This window comes from Abramis brama (assembly GCF_963993115.1).
Source record: "Abramis brama genome assembly, chromosome: 10".
NCBI classification, from domain to species: Eukaryota; Metazoa; Chordata; class Actinopteri; order Cypriniformes; family Leuciscidae; genus Abramis; species Abramis brama.
The window spans coordinates 42517950-42539095 of record NC_139972.1 but is presented as its reverse complement, the minus strand read 5'-3'; positions in this window follow the sequence as shown (position 1 = coordinate 42539095).

Below are 21146 nucleotides of genomic sequence, written 5' to 3'. Positions count from 1 at the left end.
TTAAAACAAAGCTTGGTAGCTGGGTCAAGGTTACACAGATACATCACTGAGAAAGTGAATATATACATTAAAAAAAAATAAAAGAGACCAAGAAAAACGGAATTTTTATTTTGTTTTAGAATTTAAGCAACTGCTGTCTATAAGAACCTGATGAAAACAACTGCTGTCAACAATTAGTGATCAAAAGACCTACGTCTGACTTTTTCACTATTCCCAATGAACTTTTTCCACTCCAAAGTGGCTTTTTTGTAGGAAGAAGTTGCATCATGCCCATGTATTGCATCTGAAATGACTTCTGTCTGAAGCACAGACAGTAAAGTTGCAACACACTTTGGGTACACAAGATGAAGTGCATAACAGTATGCCATTAGGTAGAGCACACCTTCGTGGAGGTCTTCTTGTGGAAAGGTTGTCACAGGTGAAGTCCCAATGGCCAACATGCAGGTGTCCTCTGACACAATCAGGACAGGACTGAAGAGTGGTCTCCCATTGAGGAAGGAATCTGGGTTTTCTGTTGGCTAGAAATACAAACACAAAAATGACTGAGCAGTGATATAAATGACCACTTCTCTATTTCTCTTGGTCTTGTACAGGGTATCTGAACACTTTTTAAAGTCAAATTTAATGCTTTTTAAGACCTTTTTAAGACCTGAAGAAATCAAAATGAATACCGTACATTAGGGGTGCGCAATATTGACAAACATATGTCTCAATATTTTAAGTTTTGTTGATAATAATTAGATGATATTTTACTGATTGTGTTTTTGTAGCCTACTGGTATCCTGGCTGGTTTAGGCCTGTTGTTGACAGCAGACTCACAAAGATATTCATATTTTTTATATTCTATGCAGTGGTCAGTTCACAGTAGTGACCGAAATTAACATTTTTATTAAGGGGCAATATTATAATTGATTTCCAGGGGCATTTTTACCTATATATGGACATTGTTTCTAAACGTATTTAGAGGTATGCATCACCTGTTATGTCAAATTCTAACATTCAAATTAAATTATATTAGAATAACACAGTACCAATGTAGGGTGACCACCATCAAACAAACCAAATGTGGGACGATTATAAGTTTGTGTGGGACAATGTGGGACATGTTACCAACACTAAAACATAACCTGAAACTGTTATATAATGTTTATCTAACTTAATAAAAAAAACATTTGTATCCTGCCTTTCAGCTGATAAAAATACTTCCTTCTTTAGTCCCTTCCAGAAAACACCATTACATCACAGTGTAACATAACATGTCTTTATTTTACATGTCATTTAAATTCAACATCACTGAGCCCAAAGACAGCGGCATCATGCAGATCACTATTTCTGAAACAGTTCTGACCAAGTCCAATTAAAATCCAACAAAATAAATAATGAACTAATAAAATATAAAACAACATGAAATTAGATCATTGATTAATTATTACATTCATATTAAACCAAAAACTTTCATATTTTTAGAAAGGATGTGAATCAAAACAACCACAGCAGGCAACAAGTTGATCAATTCTGTTAAATTTTAATTTTAATTGACCGAATTATCCATTTGTTTTCTGACAGGGAACACCTGGAACGAATCACCGCTCCACATTTTGATTGACAGCCGTCACAACCTACTAGTGGCCGTGTTTACTCCTTTCCTTTCAACCACTGGACAGGATTTAAAAAACGGCTGTTGTGTTTGTACTTCTGACAAAGCGCTGTTAAATATAGGTGAAAAACTACGCCGCAAAAATAATAAATAAAATGTTTTCTTAAAAAGGCAAAAGAAAGCATGCACGTTTTCTCAATATGATCATTAAAAACCGACAGACTGATGAAAATGCGGGACATTTTCTCAATATGCGATGGGACTGGGACCAAAAAGTGGCCCTGGACTTTCTGGCCCACAGCAGCCCACCACATCCCACATCATAACACACTGGCACATTAATGTGCAGAATAATTTTTAACACCAATTATAGCATAAAAAATAACACAATACAAAAATAAATGCTATTTTAACATTTATTTTAAGTAACAACATAAGGTCATATTTGTATTTTCGCGCCAAATGTATAATATGTTAATTTGAAGCATTTCACAGCATCTACCTCTAATGCTTTTTTTAACACGTAACCTTTCAGCTCCACCTTTTCTTTTCTTCCCCTTTTCATCCATGGACAATTATAATAATTATATAAATTATTATAAAATAATTATCTGCTCAGAGAAATTCGATGTAACGTATCAATCTCTCTCTCTCAGTTTAAGCCTGGGACACACCAAGCTGACGGTCGGCCGTCGGGCAGTTTTTGTGCGTCGAAAGGCTGAAATTGGTCCTCGTCGGCTTTTTTTCAGCCGATTCGACATGTTAAATCGGTGTCGTGCCTTCGGTGAAAGAGGGAACTCTGATTGGCTGTTCAGCTTAGTGAACGAGTCAGTCCACGAGAATAATAGAAAACAGCAGCAAAGAAGTCAAAACGGTACAGATAGAAGGCTGTTCTAATGTCACGTCATCTTACCCGAGTGTTCCTTGGCGAATATTTCATTATTAACATGAGAGGAGTGGAATAAAGTTAGCACGCACTGCTTTGTTTACGGTTTGTGCATCTGCAGCGTCGGTTTCCCTTTTTGAATATTGATGAATATTGATGAATATATCTGCAGAAATAGACAGTTGTCTCATTTACACGCAGGCAGAGAACGCGCATTTATAGCTGACAGTCGGCAGGAGTTCTCTTGGTGTGTTCAAGTGCAGCTTTTTTTCCCGCGACGCGAGGCGACAACACAGGCGCTCAGTTCATCGGCCTCGGCTTGGTGTTTTCCAGGACGTGAAAGGGGGCGTGTTTCAAGATAAGCATTGGATTAGACCAAACTAATTAGCAGGGAGGGAGGGCAATATACTCATAAAACACTTGTCGGCCGCGCCCGCGCGATCGACTCACTCATCCATTTGCATAGAAAAGAAATGTAATGATTACCGCAATTTATATAATATACCGGGTGGGCCGGCCCACATTGGCCAGCGGCCCACCGGGAAAAGTCCCGGTGCTCCAGATGGCCAGTCCGCCCCTGTGTGGGACAAGGGGTGAAAATGCTGTGTGGTACAACGCAAAGCGGGACGGGTGGTCACCCTATACCAATGTCAAATTAAATCATGAAATTAAAATCCATCCTTGCAGTGCAGAGGTGACACAGAAGCGGCATCAAAACTGGCATTAGCCTACTATATTTACACTTCATTTACAATTGCATAAATAAAGCTATTCAATATTTAAATATGAAATGATTTATAATTTTAACGTTTTAATTAAAGGATACTTTAAATATGAAACTAAAACCACCAGTAGGTGGCGGCAACTCACTGTCTTAATAAGCGAGTTGTTGGAGTCATTTATTCAACCGATTTGTTTAAACGGTGTATGCACAGAACAGAGGGGCGGGGTGAGCAAAGCTCATTATCATTTAAAGACACATGCACTGAAACGGCGTGCTGAAAACAGAGCTGTTTTTGACCAGGTAAAATTAGTGTTTTCTTACAATACTAATGAGAATTTTTAATTAAAGTATATTACAAACTTTTAATTTAGACCCTAAAGAATCATATTAGCTTGTACAAAAATGACATTATATGACCCCTTTAAGACTTTTTATGGCCTTAAATTTAAAAATCTAATTTAAGACCTGTTAAGACTTTTTAAGACCCTGTTGTAGAAATATAAACAAGGTTGTATGTCTTACCTCAAGGATGTGCAGCATTGCTTCACTTGCATGTCCCAAATAGTCTTTTATGATTTACTGAAATTAGTGAGTTGAGCATGCATTAAAGGGATAGTTCACCCAAAAAAAAAACATTCTTCAAAGTATCTTCTTTTGTGTTCATCAGAAGAAAGAAACTAATACAGGTTTGGAACAACTTGAGGGAGAGTAAATGATGTAGAATTAAAATTTTTGGGTGAACTATGCCTTTAAAAATTTCCTTTAACCTCCTGATCTTGATATAGTCTTATAACAATTGTGCATTAAAAAGGGGATAAAAACTGAATCAAAAGTAGTCGAAAGGATTATTAAACTTTAACTTATTTAATGAAGTTAAACTTTTCATAACAATCTGTTAATGATTTCAAATACACTACCGTTTAAATGTTTTAGAAATGTGAGATTTTTTAAATGTTTTCTTTTATAAGTATCTTCGTCTCACCAAGCCTGCATTTATTTGTTCCAAACTACAGCAAAAAAGTGATATTGTGAAATATTATACTATGTGAATAGAAAGTGTAATTTATTTCTGTGATCAAAGCTGAATTTTCAGCATCATTACTCCAGTCTTCAGTGTCACATGATCCTTCAGAAATCACTCTAATATGATGATTTGTTGCATATTAGAAACAAAATTAGATTTTTTTTATGGATTCTTTGATTAATAGAAAGTTGATAAGAATAGCATTTATTTGAATTAGAAAGCTTTTTAACATTATAAAAGTCTTTATGGTCACTTTGATCAGTTTGATGCATCCTTGCTAAATAACAGTAATAATGTCTTTAATTCCCTAACACCATTTTTTTTGTTTTACTGACTCCAAACTTTTGATCGGTGTACTAGTATATAATGTTACAAAAGCTTTCTATTTCAGATGAATGCTTTTCTTTTGAACTTTCCATTCATCACATTCCTTAAAAAATGGTACAGAACTGTGTACAACATAATAATAATCATAAATGTTTGTTGATCATTAAATCATCATACTAGAATGATTTCTAAAGGATCATGTGACACTGAAGACTGGAGTAATGATGCTGAAAATTCAGCTTTGATCACAGGAATAAATTACACTTGACTATATATTCACTTATAGAACGGCTGTAGTTTGGATTAAATAAATGCAGCCTTAGTGAGCAGAAAGAGATATTTTAAAATGTTAACGTTGTAAACATTTGAATGGTAGTGTATGACACTGACAAGCAAGTTAAACAACTATTATTGGATTTTTCACATTTTAATTCAAGTAGTAAAGGCAAGTAGTTTCCCTCCATCTAGAGTCATTGGTGGCTTCAAAACCTTTTTGTAAACCCCATATAATTGAGCTTTGCTGCAGAAGCTCTCCCAACGGGCCTTTAGTTTTGGGATGAATCTGGGATTTCCGGCCTAGTTCATCCATTACCTGGAATAATCCCACACATACACATTTGTAAAAACAATTGAAGTCACTAGGAACTCAAATATATTATCAGATATATTACTTACAAGATGTAGTTCTCTGAAACAGGGGTACGCTTGCAGTATCTTTGAAGGTCTGTCCTGATCCTTGAAACAGTCTGAGTTGATGAAGGCTCTCCGCACACCAAACTCAAGGTCAAGTAGTTGAGCAACTGCCTCCTTATTAGGCTTTGGTCTTTTATAGATCTCTTGGAGAGTATAGTAATGTCTGGCCTGCCTTTGTTGACTATCAGTGTCAGAATGGTCTTCATCTCTTCTATGGTCAGTCTGACTGAATGGTAAATCTTGTTCAGCTGTTCCTCCTTATTAAAAAAAGAAAGAAAAGAAACCAGTATAAACCCAGCAAGCAATTTTGCATTTAAAAGACGTCTAATAGCCGTCCAAACACAACCCAGACGTCTAGGCTAAAACAAGGCAAAATTTTATAGACATCTACCCTAACCCTAGCCCAAGCATAGAATAGTCATCTAGAACATGAACATGTCAAAGAAATGAAACCAAACACCTTGTAAGCACTGTTGACTTTGCTTACATGATGGAATATCATACATCTCACAAGTTATTTTGGCTAAAATGACATGTAACCAAATTTAAGGTTGTTTTGTCTAGAAGTGTTTTACTCACAGCCGGACTATATCGGGTCTATAGTTAACCGAGACGATGAAATGATGGCAATTGTTTGCTGGGAACCTTTTGGTCCACACATTTTTTTAAAGTATATTATGAATATGTGGTACAAGCAAGTGGTTTTGTGCTCACTGATGGTGGTGTGCTGCTCTCCTGTGTCCAACATTACAGCTGAAGCACTGCTGCTTTCTGCTGAATCTAATGTGCAAGAGCTTGAATCACCATCGTAGTCAAAATCCAAGCGCCTTTTCTTTTTTCGTTGTGGTGTTGGACCCTGTTTCTTTTTTGGGGTTCTTATGTTTTGGAGTCTCTTCATTAATTACTTGAAGATGGAATCCTGTTTGATGATGTTAAAGGTTGTACACCCAGACAAATATAAAATGGTTTATTTCTCAATGCTTTTATTATCAGTTCTTAAGGACCTCCTAAATTTACACACACAATATATGATGTATAAAGAGCCCTCAAATGTAATTTTTGAATCCCAAGCCCTTAAACACTTACCGGAATATGTTTGCAGTTCACAGAGTCATCTCGAAGCATGGGATAGTAGTCAACCAGTCGCTTTGCCATAGCAAGCACATCATTTTTTGACGGGTACATGAAGTCAGTGCTTGATGCTCTCATGATAGACACCATGTTGGTCACTGTGTTCCTCACTAGTCGACAATGAAGTTATTTTGAAAGTCTGCAACCTCTTTCTTGCCCAACTCACTACAGATCAAAATACTCTTTTCTAACATGTTCTAGCTCACTGTCTGTGTAAACAACATATTCAGGGTTGGGCAACTGCAAGGTTCTTGGATGATGACCACTTGGCTCTTCAAAGATACTGTGCCTTGTAGTCACTGGGATTTCAGACGGAGTTTGAGCAGAAGTCAGACCAATGTCATCCTGCTCCTTGTTTTTAGTGAGGCATCCTGCCTCCTGTCCCTGCTGAATTCAGATGAAAGCTATTACAATTTATATAAACAAACCTGTTAATAGAACACCCATGAATAATAATACTAAAAGAAACTCTTCATGATCATAGCACTGCATTACAGGTCACACGACCCTTCAGCCGTGACTTAGGCTGCGTCCGAAACCGCATACTTCCCTACTATATAGTAGGGAAAAAGCAGTAGGCGAGCAAATAAGTATGTCCGAATCCTTAGTATCCATAAAAGAGTAGGCGAGAATTACCAGAGTGACGTACTAATTATCGCGAGATTCGGGCGTACGTATACTTATAGTGCGTCCGAATATTCCTACTTTCCTACTATATAGTAGGGGAAAACAGTACGTGAACGGAGTAGTATGTCTGAAACCTCAGTACTCATAAAAGAGTAGGCGAGAAGTTCCCGGATGGCTTACTGCTTCAACACAGATTTTGAAGAGCTCGAAGATGAATAATTTTCTATCCCAGGAGGCCACGGGTCGAGGATACGTAATTAAAAAGACGACGAAGAAGAAGGATACGTCAATGATACGTCATTATCAAACATGACGGAGAACGGTGACGCGGGTGTTTTCAAATGTGAGTATTACAAACCAAAAACACGGTTCCTTGTTTTAATTCACATTTGCTCAACTACTGAACTGTTTAATTTTTGAAGGTGTAATGCGAAATAATATATTTTTATTATGGATAGCTAACAGGGGAGCTCTAGTGAGCACAAGCTCGTCTCCAACATAGATTTAACGTTACACTCATTTTAAACCATATAGCTATCTTAAATACGATTACTAAATTATGTCTATTTAAAATCTGGCAGGAAAATATTCGATAAGAATTGCAGATGAGTACATCTAATAGAAATGAAGTATATCTGAGTATGAGTATGTGTGTTATTATGTAGTTTACAATACATGAATGTAAGTAATGTAAATAAATGCACATAAAGTAACTAAATATAAATAATATATTTTATTTGTCCATTAGTACTTTTGAAAAATTGAGGAACATTTGAGTTGGATAAAAAGCTTAATACTGTGTGTTAATAAAGTAAATAAAGTGAAATACATCAGTTTGTAAGGTAGCATTGAGCACATAAACGACAGAGGTAATGTGAATCTTGTCTGGATGTTACAGGGACAGAGGAGCACACACGTCTGCTCATCCAGTGGAGAGTGGCTCATGAAGCCCTCTTCACTGGAAAGCGGAATGCTGCCATCAAAGGCTTTGAGTGAGTATACTACGGGAATGAATAAAGATAATTTGAATGTTAATGTAGTTTATTTAATTCTTCTAATTTCAAAGCACTTTTTGATTCTTGATTTCTGTGAATTTACTGCAGAGCTTTTGTGGTGGAGCAGGACCTGCAAGGCAGGGTGACGGCAGGATTTGTAAAAAAAAAATGGGAAAACCTAAAACAAAAATATAAAGTAAGATAATTTTGATAAAATCAAATGACATTCTGTTATTAAAATGATTGCTTTTGTATTATGCTTGTGTATTTGTCCACAGACAGGGGTGAGCACTGAGGGTGGAGAGGCCACAGCAGGATCCTGGAAGTGGTATTCCACCATGGATGAGGCAATAGGGGGCAGACCCTCCATCACTCCTCCTGCCCTCGTTGCCTCATGTGGGCCGGATGTTGCTGTGGCCTCTTCATCCTCAGTGAGGCCAGAGCCAGCGAGAGCCCGGAAAAGGCCTTCAGACATAGAGGACCTGATCCGGGAGATGGAGGAGAGAGAAGAGGAGAGAGAGCGGAAAGCAGCTGAGAGGGAGGAGAGACTATGGAGAGAAATGGAGGAGAAGGAGGACAGAAGAGAACGAGAGAGACAAGCGAGGGAGGAGAGGCAAGCCAGAGAAGCAAGGGAAAGGGAAGAGAGATGGCGCCGGGAGGCAAGTGAAAAAGAGGAAAAGAGAGAGCGGGAGACAAAGGAAAGAGACGAGAGATTTCTTTCAGTTCTTGAGATTCTTGCTAAAAAATAAATTAAAGTAAAAAGTGTTTTGTGATCATTTACAAATCTGGGTTTATGTAAAGAGCAAACATTTTAAAACACATTTAAATTGAATATATATATATATACAGTTTAAATGTGTGTGTATATATATACACACACACACACACACACACACACACGCAGAGTACTGTGCAAAAATAGTAGGCCACCAACAGCTTTGTTGTTTTAGCTATGCTTTAATGACCATCCATATTTTGCTATCATTATTAAGATAAAAACAGAAAATAAAGGAGATTTGAACTTAAAAAAACAAAACAAATCTGTTCAAAATGGCTTCTTTAGGCAAACATCAGTAAGAATAAAAATTATACCATTACTACAACATCAAATGGTGGCCTAAGACTTTTGCACAATACTTTGTTTATAAAACAAACCATTTCTAGGCATCAACCATACATTATAGCAACAATTAAACTTGTAGTGTATTATGTGACTTCTAAATGCGTACAGAGCTCATGCAGGGATATTCAAGGCAGGTCATGGAGGGTTCAGTTCCAACACACCTGTCTGTAATTTACTAGTAGCCAGATATTAATTGGTTTAAATAGATTCAGGTGTGTATAATTAGGGTAGGAAAACTTGTCGAGGGCAATGGCCCTCCATGACCTAAGTTGGACTCTTCACACAAATTATCTTAAGTTTTGCATTACCTAAACCCAGTGAAATAGTGACTGAAGGGTTAGTGCACCCAAAGACATAAATATAATCAAGTATTTACTTTCATGTTGTTTGATTCCTCTGTGTGTGTTATTTTTCTCTCTCCTCTGAACACAAAAGGTGATTTTGGTCATGTTTGGTCTGATGGTTTAATACAATATCAGTCAACGGACTTTCAGAAGCTTGAAAAGCAATAAATAATGCCAGGAAGCTTCTGAAAGTTGGGCTCCATTGACCGATATTGTATGAACCGAAACCAGCAGAACAAACTTAACAAAAATCACATTTTGTGGTTTAAAAAAAAATAGTAATTGAGGGATCTCATAACATGAAAGCAAAATTGTAAATAATGTAAAGAATATAATGAAAGTAAATAATAGCTGAATTCATATGTTTTAGGTGAATTAACCCTTCAACCCACCAGATAGAAATGGTAGTAAATATATGTATGCATTTTGTATTATAGTAGTACCTTGAAGAAATAAGCTAAGAAATTAGCAACTTTGAACTTTTATGCCTGAGACAATTCATAAAACATTTGAATTTTGAAATTTGGCAGATGTTTTTATCCAAGTGACTCTGTGCATTTATTACAGGGACAATGACCCTGAATCAACCTGGAGTAAAGAACCTTGCTCAAGGACACACTCGTGGCGTCGGCTGTGGAGATCGACCAGCAATCTTCTGCTTACCAGTTCAGTGGTTTAGCCCATTACACAACAAAAGTAATAAAGCTATTTAAAAAAATGCATGTAATTGTAAACCTATAAAATGACATTTGGAAAGAAAAGGAATGCTGACAACATGAATTGTAAAACATTTTGTACGGCTCTCTGTACGGCGTGATGAGGCAGATGGGGGCACTCAGGCAAGGATAGCCTCCATCCCCGAGGATGCACTTGCCTGCAGGTGGATAAAGGCCTTCAGCATACACAGGGCTGTTCCTCAGCACCCTGGCATCGTGCACAGACCCAGGATATCCCACAAAGACATCAAGGAATTTCCCCCGGTGATCAGTGATGGCCTGGAGTTGGATGGAGTGAAACAGCTTCCGGTTGAAATAACAGTGGGAGTTATTTGCTGGAGGTTTGATACGGATATGACAGCCATCTATGGCAGCCACTGCTCTGCTGAAAACTGGTGACCCAGCCAGCTGTGCAAATCCTGCTCCCACTGCCTCCAGGTCATCTCCGGTCGGAAAGCAAATCACCCTCCTCAACATTCCCATGATGGCCTTGCTCACTCTATGCACAATGTCATGCACAGAGGACTTCGGGATATCAAAGGTCCGTGACACCACCCTGTAGGATGCTGCATGGGCCAGCCAGTAGAGGAACACAAGCACCTCGATGTCCCGTTCCCATCCATGGTCAGATTCCAGTCTGACTGCAGCAATCAGGGACCTGATGGACGGCAGAGACAGGCGAAGGTGGGCACGGTGGTCAGCTGCTTCATCAAAATAAAGCCGCAGAATGGGAACAGCTCTGTTGAGATGGCAGTAGGATGTGGGGTTCACCGCCTGTAAATATGTGATAGTTTGTTAAAATGAGAAATTTTAATAAATCTTTGTTTCATGTGTTGTTGACTTGCATTTGTTTATTGTGATGGTTAGTTTTAGTTATATCCATTTGTTTACTTGTTGTTCATGTTTCCTATTGTAGTCAATTAAATATAATTCTTTCATTAATTAATACATTAATTTCTTGACTGAAAATGGATGTATTCACATTCATTGGCTGCATTTGTCCACTATTAACAGTAAATTAGGCATGTTTTACTACAACATATCATTCTCAGTAAGAAAATATGTAATATAATTGAGTATTGGTCAGCATTTATCATTATAAGTGTTGGGGTGAGCTAGCATGGCAAGTCATTCTTGGTTAATGTTATTTTTTACGTACTTTAATTTAATTTAATTCGTACTTACATATTTAGAGTATGAAATCAATAGTCTTCTCCTAAGGCGAGATCTTCGAGCAGCTGCCCGACGTCTTCTTTGTACAGACATTGGAAACATTTTGCTGGCGTTGAAGAAAACTGTAATGGGTATGGTTGTCGAGGTACTGATGAATCAGGTGTTGGTACACCTGTCGCTCATAATTTTCAAGCTATTGCGCTTGTGATAACGTCGTAGGTCACATGATAACGTCAACATGGCGAATGTTGTACGGATCGCATTCATACTCAACGAGATTTGGCTATAAAGTACCTACTCTTTTAGCGCTCGTTAAGTATGTACTCATTGAAATTAAGTACCTACTCATTGAGTATGCGGTTTCGGACGCAGCCTTATTCACAAAACAGCACAGCCTCTTTTACCTTATTGCTTACTTAAGATATTTAGTGTGATTGTTTGTGAATGACCTAAACATTGCTGTATGTAACATTTATTTTTTCTGACACTAATATTTAATTAAAATTAATACTGTTGTTTGGAAAAATGGAGTGAAGGTCTACCTCTTTGTCTGTATGAAACGTCTCCCATATGGTTTTCCGTCGTAAAAAGTTTTCTGGTCCAGAGAAAAGATCACAAGTGTCATCACGTGACAAAGTTGGTAGTACTGCTGCGCTGATGTTTGCAGCTTGGATGATTAAAAAACATATTTAATAATAATGCTATAGATAAATTTTGTCCATATGCAGAGTAATGTAAAAAAAAAAAAAAAAGAAGTTTTAGTTATTTTAGATTAACAATTGTTTTAAGACAGTTATTTATATCATGCATCAATGTGCCAGTTTGGTTTGAAAAAGGCCTATCACTTTACATTGAATTATTTTTGGCATTCATTATAATAGTCCAGTGATTTTTTTTTTCTATGCACAAGGAGTCATATGATATGATGATATGAAATCTGATTTAACCATCATCAAGTCAGTGTGTGATTTCATGAAACAGAAAAAATGACAGACTTATGCTGCCTAAACGTGCTATCGGAAATTTCTGATTTCCAAGTCCTGATTATAAGCTCATCGCTTGCAAATTTTGACTTGAGAGGGCATCCATGTTCAGGAAACTATTTACAATAATTCTGATAGCACGTGAAGGCAGCAGAAATCCACAAGAACTGTGACGTTATAACCCTAAAATCTCCAAAACAATTAGATAAATCTACCTTTGTCAGATATCTTGTACATAAGACCAGGGGCGTCATGCAAGCCAAAATTCTGGGGGGGCACAATCTGAGACGTTGCAATTGTTTTCTGACAGGTGATATGGATCATGTTAGGAGGGGTCAGGGGGTTTCTCCCCCTGAAAATTTTTAAATTCTGGCTGCTAAACATACCATTTCAATGCAGTTTGGGAGGGACAGAAATACCTTAACGGAGCTAGCAGCAACCCTCCTCTATCTGAGGACTAAGTTAAAGTATCTATTTTGTAAGTTTATGTAAAAGACAGGTTGATGAAAGAACTGTAAGCTCAAATTCAAAAGCTTTTGAAGTCTACTTCATTAAAGCATGTTTACACACACACTTACTGTACACTTAGGCCTACTACACATGATTTTAAAAACAGTACCATTGCAGTTTTTATGTTATGATTTTAAATTGGTATGTGACCTAAGAACGATCTTACATTAAAGGTACATAAAGGTGCTGAGGTCTGACTTTGTGGTATTCTGAAATTAAGTTATTTTAATATTAATATGTGATGAAGGACTTTGAAAGAAGTTTGACAGATTTCAGTGCTGAATAAGGTTAACACTACCCCGTTTATTTGAAAATGGTTAATATTTGACAGAAATGTAAAAAAGTAATCAAATCAAATGTAATATGTAACATTACTTTAGTAAAATCATTGAAAATACTGTAGTTACACTGCTCATTATTATATTTTAAATAAGGAACTTGTAAAGAGTAATTTATGAGCTAACAGAAAAGCTAGTAACTTGTAACTTGTACATTTAACCTATGAACCAGACAGAAGGGCTATAGCTAGCCATTGGATTTATGATTCTGGGTAACAACTGTTGCAAAACCATTCCTCAGGTGGGTGAAGGTCATGGTGGTGGGGATTAGGGAGAGGCGGGCTCTTAAAGTCCATTCCTCTGGGACGTCTGGTGGTAGAACCAGCCCTGTATGTTTATTCAGAAGTGCTCATGTCAATTATTTGTGCTGTTATGGTTAAACATATTGAAAATGGCATTCACTTCTACACTAGGATATGCAATACTGCCCCTTTTCTTAAATAGTGCAGTTCAAAACCGATCAGATAACGTTACTATGGCTTTGTATGGCAGTAACGTTAGCCAACTAGTTTACGGTTAGACTAGGCTAGCTATCGATAACGTTACACTGACACAACTTAAGTTAATGCTCTGAATTCGCAGCTAATATCAAATCCATAACTTTTTGATCAAGTTAAAATTTCCAGGTCAACCACAAATAATCCCACTATCTTTTAATATCATCCGATAACTAATTCAATGCCGATTTGTTGCCGATACGCGCGTAGCGCTCTAGATTTGATATACACAGACACCATATTAGGAAAAAGGGGCGGGCTGATGCTGACCGATTTATTACACATCCAGAAGAATACATTTGAGTCGTTATAGGCTCTGGTATATTATGGAGCATAATAGGAATAAAGTTGTGACAAAAAAATTATCAGGGAGGAAAAATCTGAGGGGGCACGTGCTCCCTCACTTTGAATGGGCATGACGCCACTGCATAAGACGTCTTTGTCACAAAAGCGCACGTTAAAAATACGTCCACTGAGGAGCCAGAATGAAAATTTTAATGACGTCTTTTTTTGACGTGTTCTGCACGTCCGATATAGACGTTCATGGAACCTTCATACAAGGTTAAAAACTAGTTCAAATGTGGTCATTGTGGACAAATTTTCAACGTCATTTATGGTCTCATTTAGACATAATTTATACTGTTTCAGGACCAAATAAACACTCTCAGGAATGCATTAAATTAAAAACTCACATTTATTTCAATTTAATTTCCATTTGTAATTGCAAAGCAACAGACAGTGTGTGTTTATCTAAAAACCATTAAAATAAAAGAAACTTCACTCACACCTTTAGATAACTTAGCATCTGTTATTCACACATGTTTGGATCGTGAGAGAAACCAGATCTGAAGGATAGACTTTCTGGCTCAGGCAGTGTTTCCCACTGAGCTGCTTAAACTGCCATTACCTGCAGACATAAAATACAGATACTTTGACTATTTATGTCAGAAGATCTTATTGAGAATTAACAGTGGTTTAGATGTTCATATTTGTTCACCTTCTTTCATACTGTGACCGAATGACTCGATCAACTTACACTAGTAAGGCCCGTACTCAAGACCCCAAATATTCAAGCCTCCCAATTTCACTGCTCAAATAATAAAACAAAATACAAATCAAACACTTCAAACCAACCAAAACCAAAAAAATACAATAATTATTTAAACCCACTCAACACCCACCAAATAAACCAAAGTCAAAAAGAACAAAAGAACAAATAAACCACAATTAATCAGCTCTGTAATGGAGCAGTATCAATGTAAAGCAAGACAAAGAAATGATACATCCAACCCAAAATAACAAAATAAACAAAATGAATGAATTGGTTAATAAACAAACCTAATAATAATACAATAAAGCAAACAAAACAATTTCAATTCAATTATATTGCACACACACGTAACCAAAATACGCACGAATATACACAAATCAATGAAATTACGCCAGCAAGGTGAACGAACACCAGGTGGCGCCAGAATCACAGACCACAGGTTTACAGCGCATCCAACGTGTGCGTTGTACAGGCAATAGAACACGTTCAATGCAATCGTGAGCGTTCAATGAATCATCCCGCGTCCCAAACTGGAACCGCTATTTAAGCCGCAGCAAAGCAGCAGCTGGCAACTTCTGAAAAACAAATAGACATTTCGTTTGCTTTCTTTTCCCTCCCCACTCCTCTCAGATTTGTAATCAAACAAACAGGGTAAGGGAAAAATATTACCTTTCACGTGTAAGATACTCACTCACACATGCTCACTAACAATGCCTGGACGCACCCGACTAATCTAAAATTACACCAAACAAGCACGTTAATCAATCATGTGAATTAAGTTAAATTCCCACGAACACCCATATTCTAAATGTATAATTCCCTCCCGTCCATGAGCCACCAGTTTAATAAAACCTACCTTTCCCGAGGAATGAAGGAGATACAAGATCACAAACAGGTCACATCGTGACAAGACCTACACAAACAGGTCACATCGGTACAATGTCATGAGGAAACGAACTCTCACCTGTATCTATATAGCTACATGATTACCTGACTTACCCACCCACTTAATGCAATCCGTGTGCGATTTTTAAAGGGGCCACGCAGACTATTCTTAAAGGGGCAATCCCACTACAATACATTTAGATAGGTGGGCAAATGCATTTTTGTCTCAGTGCATGCATTGTTTTAGTTTGACAGGGTCGGCGCTAGCTTAGCTTAGCATAATGAATGGAATCCTTTGTTGCCAGCTAGCATGTCCTGAGTAAAAGTGATATAAAAAATAAATAAAAAAACACCTAATTACTTCTTGTGGCCTGCGTATTCACAACAAGTACAAATAGTGATGCAGATTAACACTAGGCGATTTCCTAGACAGATATCTAAATGTATGAGAGTATCTGTATTTTATGTCTTTGTATCTTATTTTTATGTTTTTTACGCAGAATAAAAAGTTATCACTTTTGCGTTTTCTCTTCAGATCGTTTCCGTGTAAACATAGCCTAAATTACACTACTTTTTTAATTATATGCCCATGATCAACCACACCTGAGAAAGTTCTTTTGTGACTTGAATTTCTGTTCAATTCTTTATTGAACACAGCTCTGGCCAATAAAAAAAATACATTCATTACATATAGTTAGTGAAGCATTCAACAATTATCTATGGAGATGTGTTAAAAGAATAACGAGTCTCAATCACAAATCATATAAATAAGCCTACCCATCTTTGTTGGATTTGTCATTTTGGCTGTCAATATGGATAAGCAAACGTTTTAAACCTTGTACGAGTTAAAAAAATCTGGAAAGGTTCCCCATGGCATTTCTAAAAATGAAAAATATGTCCTTCTTAGAAGGGCACATAACTTCAGAATCAAGGGTGAGTGAAGTCACACTTAGTGATTTCTCGACAGTCTCTTCATTACCAAAACTTTCAACTACTTTCAGATGAGGTTTTATACTATATACGGAAAAGAGGAGAGGGTGTACTGGCAAAAGTTTTGGACTCAATAGAGGAGGCCAAACGGGTATTTGATGAGTTCCACAGCAGTCCAATTGGTGCACACTGTGGTGTTCAGAAGACAACTGATGCCATTAGTAAAAGGTTTTATTGGCCTGCCATGACCATTGATATTAAAACCTGGGTGAGTGCAATTAACTGACATTCATGTCTTACTTTCATGTCTAATACTTTCCTAGCTCTATCAAAATGAAATTAAACAAAAATGTTTTAGGTTATGCACTGTGCAGCATGCCAGAAAAAGCAAGCTGAAATTAAGGACAAAGCTGAATATACCCCTATTTAGGTAAGTTGTGTGTTTGTTTAATGAAGAATATTCTCACTTTAAGAAAGTAATGTTTTTTTTGTTTTTTTGTTTTTTTTTGTCATCAGGTGGCTGAGCCATGGGACATTGTTGGTATGGATTTAGTGGGAAAGCTCACACCAACTAAAGAGGGCTACCAGTACATTTGTGTAATGGTAGACTATTTCACAAAGTGGTGTGAGGCTTTCCCACTAAAGACTAAGAGTGCTGAGGAGGTAACAGCTTGCATTGTCAAGCTATGTTACAGATTTGGTGCCCCAAAAAGGCTTTTGACTGATCAAGGCAAATAATTGGTGAACAAGGTTAGAGAATTACACCTTTACAATTTGAATAATTGGAAAAATATTAATAATTAAAGTCTTGTGTTGGTTTGTATAGATCAATATGGGTGTCTGCCAAGTACTTGGCATTAAAATAAGTTTATGTTCCCCATACCACCCGCAGACCAATGGACTGGCTGAAAGATTAAATGGCACAATTCAGAGGTATGAAAGTGACCATTCTACTGATAAAACAATACATGAATGGCAGATGAAGAATGCATCTGCTCTTGTCTGTTCATTGTATATTTACTCATTTATCAAGTCTCACACATTGTATCACTATAGGTGATTAACTGTAAGACTTGTTTTTCAGGTCTTTGAGCAAGCTTGTGGGAAAACGTCCAGACACATGGGCAGATTATTTGGAGGCTGCAATGTTCGGTCTCCGAACTAAAAAACAAATAACCACCAAATTCTCGCCATACTTTTTAATGTTTGGCTGTGAGGCAAGGTATCCTTGTGAGGTGCCAGACAATTATGAGGTAAGCACAATACATCTAAATTATTTTATAATAAAAAAATTGCAATTGCAAACCTGCAATTGCCAATCAAATCCAATTTCTTTATATAGATCAACGAAAGTGTGGAGGACATTGTGGCAGAGGAATGTATTACAGAATGCATTAGAAGGCAGGACAGAATTTTTAAAACTGTGCAGGACAACATTACAAATGTGCAAGGTAAAGTTAAAAAAAGGAAATTGGAGAAAGGAATGGCCATTGACATTCAGGTTGGAGACAGGGTCCTGTGGCAGAACATCAGAAGCAAGCAGAGAAAGGGGGGCAAGCTGGACCCAGATTATTTGGGTCCATACACCATTATAAACGTGGAGGGCAAATCCATTGATGTGGTGGATGATGAAGGGAAACAAATTCCCAAAATCAATATTGACCATTTAATTCATTTTTTGGAGGATCCTCCTTCAAAAGTTCAGAAGTTTTGCCTTCCTGCTACTGTGCCTTCAGTCCCTCACGTTCCTCCCCAGTCCCCTGTTCTACAAGCACCTCTCAGATTCATGCCTTTCCTCCACCCTGTTACCCTGCCCTATACACACCTTTCCCTGCAGCATGTACCACTACCTCTCAATGTGCCTTTTGCCATGCCCCTCCCTCATGTCGTGATGCATCCAGGAACACAGTGTTCTGTTCTTTTTAATCCAACACCTGCTGGCCCACCATCTTCAAAATCCATTTCTGCTGCCTGCCTTGACCCCCAGCCTACCTCCGGTCCTGCCACCCAGTCTACACCTTTACCTGGCCTTGACCCCCAGCCTACCTCCGGTCCTGCCACCCAGTCTCCACCTTTACCTGGCCTTGACCCCAGCCTACCTCCGGTCCTGCCACCCAGTCTCCACCTTTACCTGGCCTTGACCCCCAGCCTACCTCCGGTCCTGCCACCCAGTCTCCACCTTTACCTGGCCTTGACCCCCAGCCTACCTCCGGTCCTGCCACCCAGTCTCCACCTTTACCTGGCCTTGACCCCAGCCTACCTCCGGTCCTGCCACCCAGTCTCCACCTTTACCTGGCCTTGACCCCCAGCCTACCTCCGGTCCTGCCACCCAGTCTCCACCTTTACCTGGCCTTGACCCCAGCCTACCTCCGGTCCTGCCACCCAGTCTCCACCTTTACCTGGCCTTGACCCCCAGCCTACCTCCGGTCCTGCCACCCAGTCTCCACCTTTACCTGGCCTTGACCCCCAGCCTACCTCCGGTCCTGCCACCCAGTCTCCACCTTTACCTGGCCTTGACCCCCAGCCTACCTCCGGTCCTGCCACCCAGTCTCCACCTTTACCTGGCCTTGACCCCAGCCTACCTCCGGTCCTGCCACCCAGTCTCCACCTTTACCTGGCCTTGACCCCCAGCCTACCTCCGGTCCTGCCACCCAGTCTCCACCTTTACCTGGCCTTGACCCCCAGCCTACCTCCGGTCCTGCCACCCAGTCTCCACCTTTACCTGGCCTTGACCCCCAGCCTTCCTCCGGTCCTGCCACCCAGTCTCCACCTTTACCTGGCCGTGCACCTCATCCTACCTTCAGTCCTGCCACCCAGTCGGTCGTACAGCATTCCCCCCAAATACCTTGTTCTTTAGGTATGTGTTGTTTGTGTTTTCCTTCATAATTTATATCTCCTATATGTAAATAACTTTTGTTCAAGATTTTCTTCTCTATCTCTCTGTAGTGCTGCAAGACATATAGGCAAGGAAAATGGGTGGGAAACTTTACAGTAAAGTTGGCCCGTACAAGGTCTTTACCTGGGATTTGGAACGCCTCAAACCTGGGGCGAAACTTGAAAGTGAGGTTTGTGCTGCAGTTAACATGATTGATACAATTTCCTGTAGTTCACTGTCATTTTGCTTTTAGAATAGACCATACCTTGCAAGTCTGTCATCCTTCTTTTTAACCACAGGTCATTAATGCGTACATGACCTGCCTTGTGAGGAATTATTTAGGCAGGGTATTTGTCCTGGATTCCTTTCAAGCCACAAATATTTGGAAGAGGAAGGCCAGTTTGATGAATAGGGTAAAAAACAAAAAATTCTGATGCCATACAAGTAACTATCATGTTCTCAGATAATTTGGTAATCTGTTATTGGAATGCCACATTTATACCTGTATGCTGTAGATGGATCTAGAGGCATATGATGTGCTGTTGGGGTCAGTTAACGAGACTGACCACTGGACACTCCTGGTTTGTTCCTTTTTTTTCTCCATCCTTCTCTGTAAACTACAAAGGCTTAAATGTGAGTCATTAATTCATGACCCCATCTTGACATGATATATCCCAAAGAAAGAAGAATTTTGTATGTAAACTCCTTTGGAGAAAGCCGAGGCAAACTGCTTCACTGCAGAAAGGTTGTAAGGTAATGACAGATGTATGAAGATACTCAAAATGTTGGTCTGTTGTTTTTATTAATCTTCTTTTCTTCTACCAAAGTGAATTTATGGCCAGCAAAGGCACTCCAACCACAAAGTGGCAATGTCAAACATTACCACACAGCATCCAAAGGGATGGGAATTCATGTGGTGTATTTGTCTGCAAGGTACAGAATTGTTTTATATATATATATATATATATATATATATATATATATATAAAACAATATAAAACTCCAAACTGCCCCCATGTAGAACTGCTTCAGCAAACTACAAAGAGCATTGACAAAGCAAATCAACATTTTTATTATTCGTATATTATATATTAATAATAATATTATATTGTCAATGCTCTTTGTAGTTTGCTGAAGCAGTTCTACATGGGGGCAGTTTGGAGTTTCCATGCACTGATGCAGATGTTGCTCTGATGTGGCAAAACATAGGCCTGTGTGTGCTACAGCAAACTGGTGGGGGTTTTTTAAAACCCAAGTTATACATGATATTGCTTGGTGATATGCATCATTACGCAAATACCTTGATGCTTTTGTTTCCACAGAAGACCTGTCTGACCTATGCTTGTCCTGTGGGGACAAATATACTCACACAGGACAGCATTGACTCTTGGGTATTTTAATCTGTTCTTTATTTATTTATTTTTCCAACTTTGCACATTTAATTTTTCATAATGTCACTGTCTCTTTCAGATTGAATGTGACAGTTGCAATGGCTGGTACCATTGGATATGTGTGAATCGGCCAAACAAGAAACGGGTTTTTATTTGTCCTGGGTGCCAAAGCCCTTGATTTGGTACTTCCATCCACAGCATGATTTCAACGCACCGTCAGAAATTTGACTGTGCCAAATAAAAATAAAACCAAATGAATCAATTTTCTAACGTTTTGTCTGTTTTATTACAGTTAAGTGCACTTACCTTTGGATTGTTACATTGTT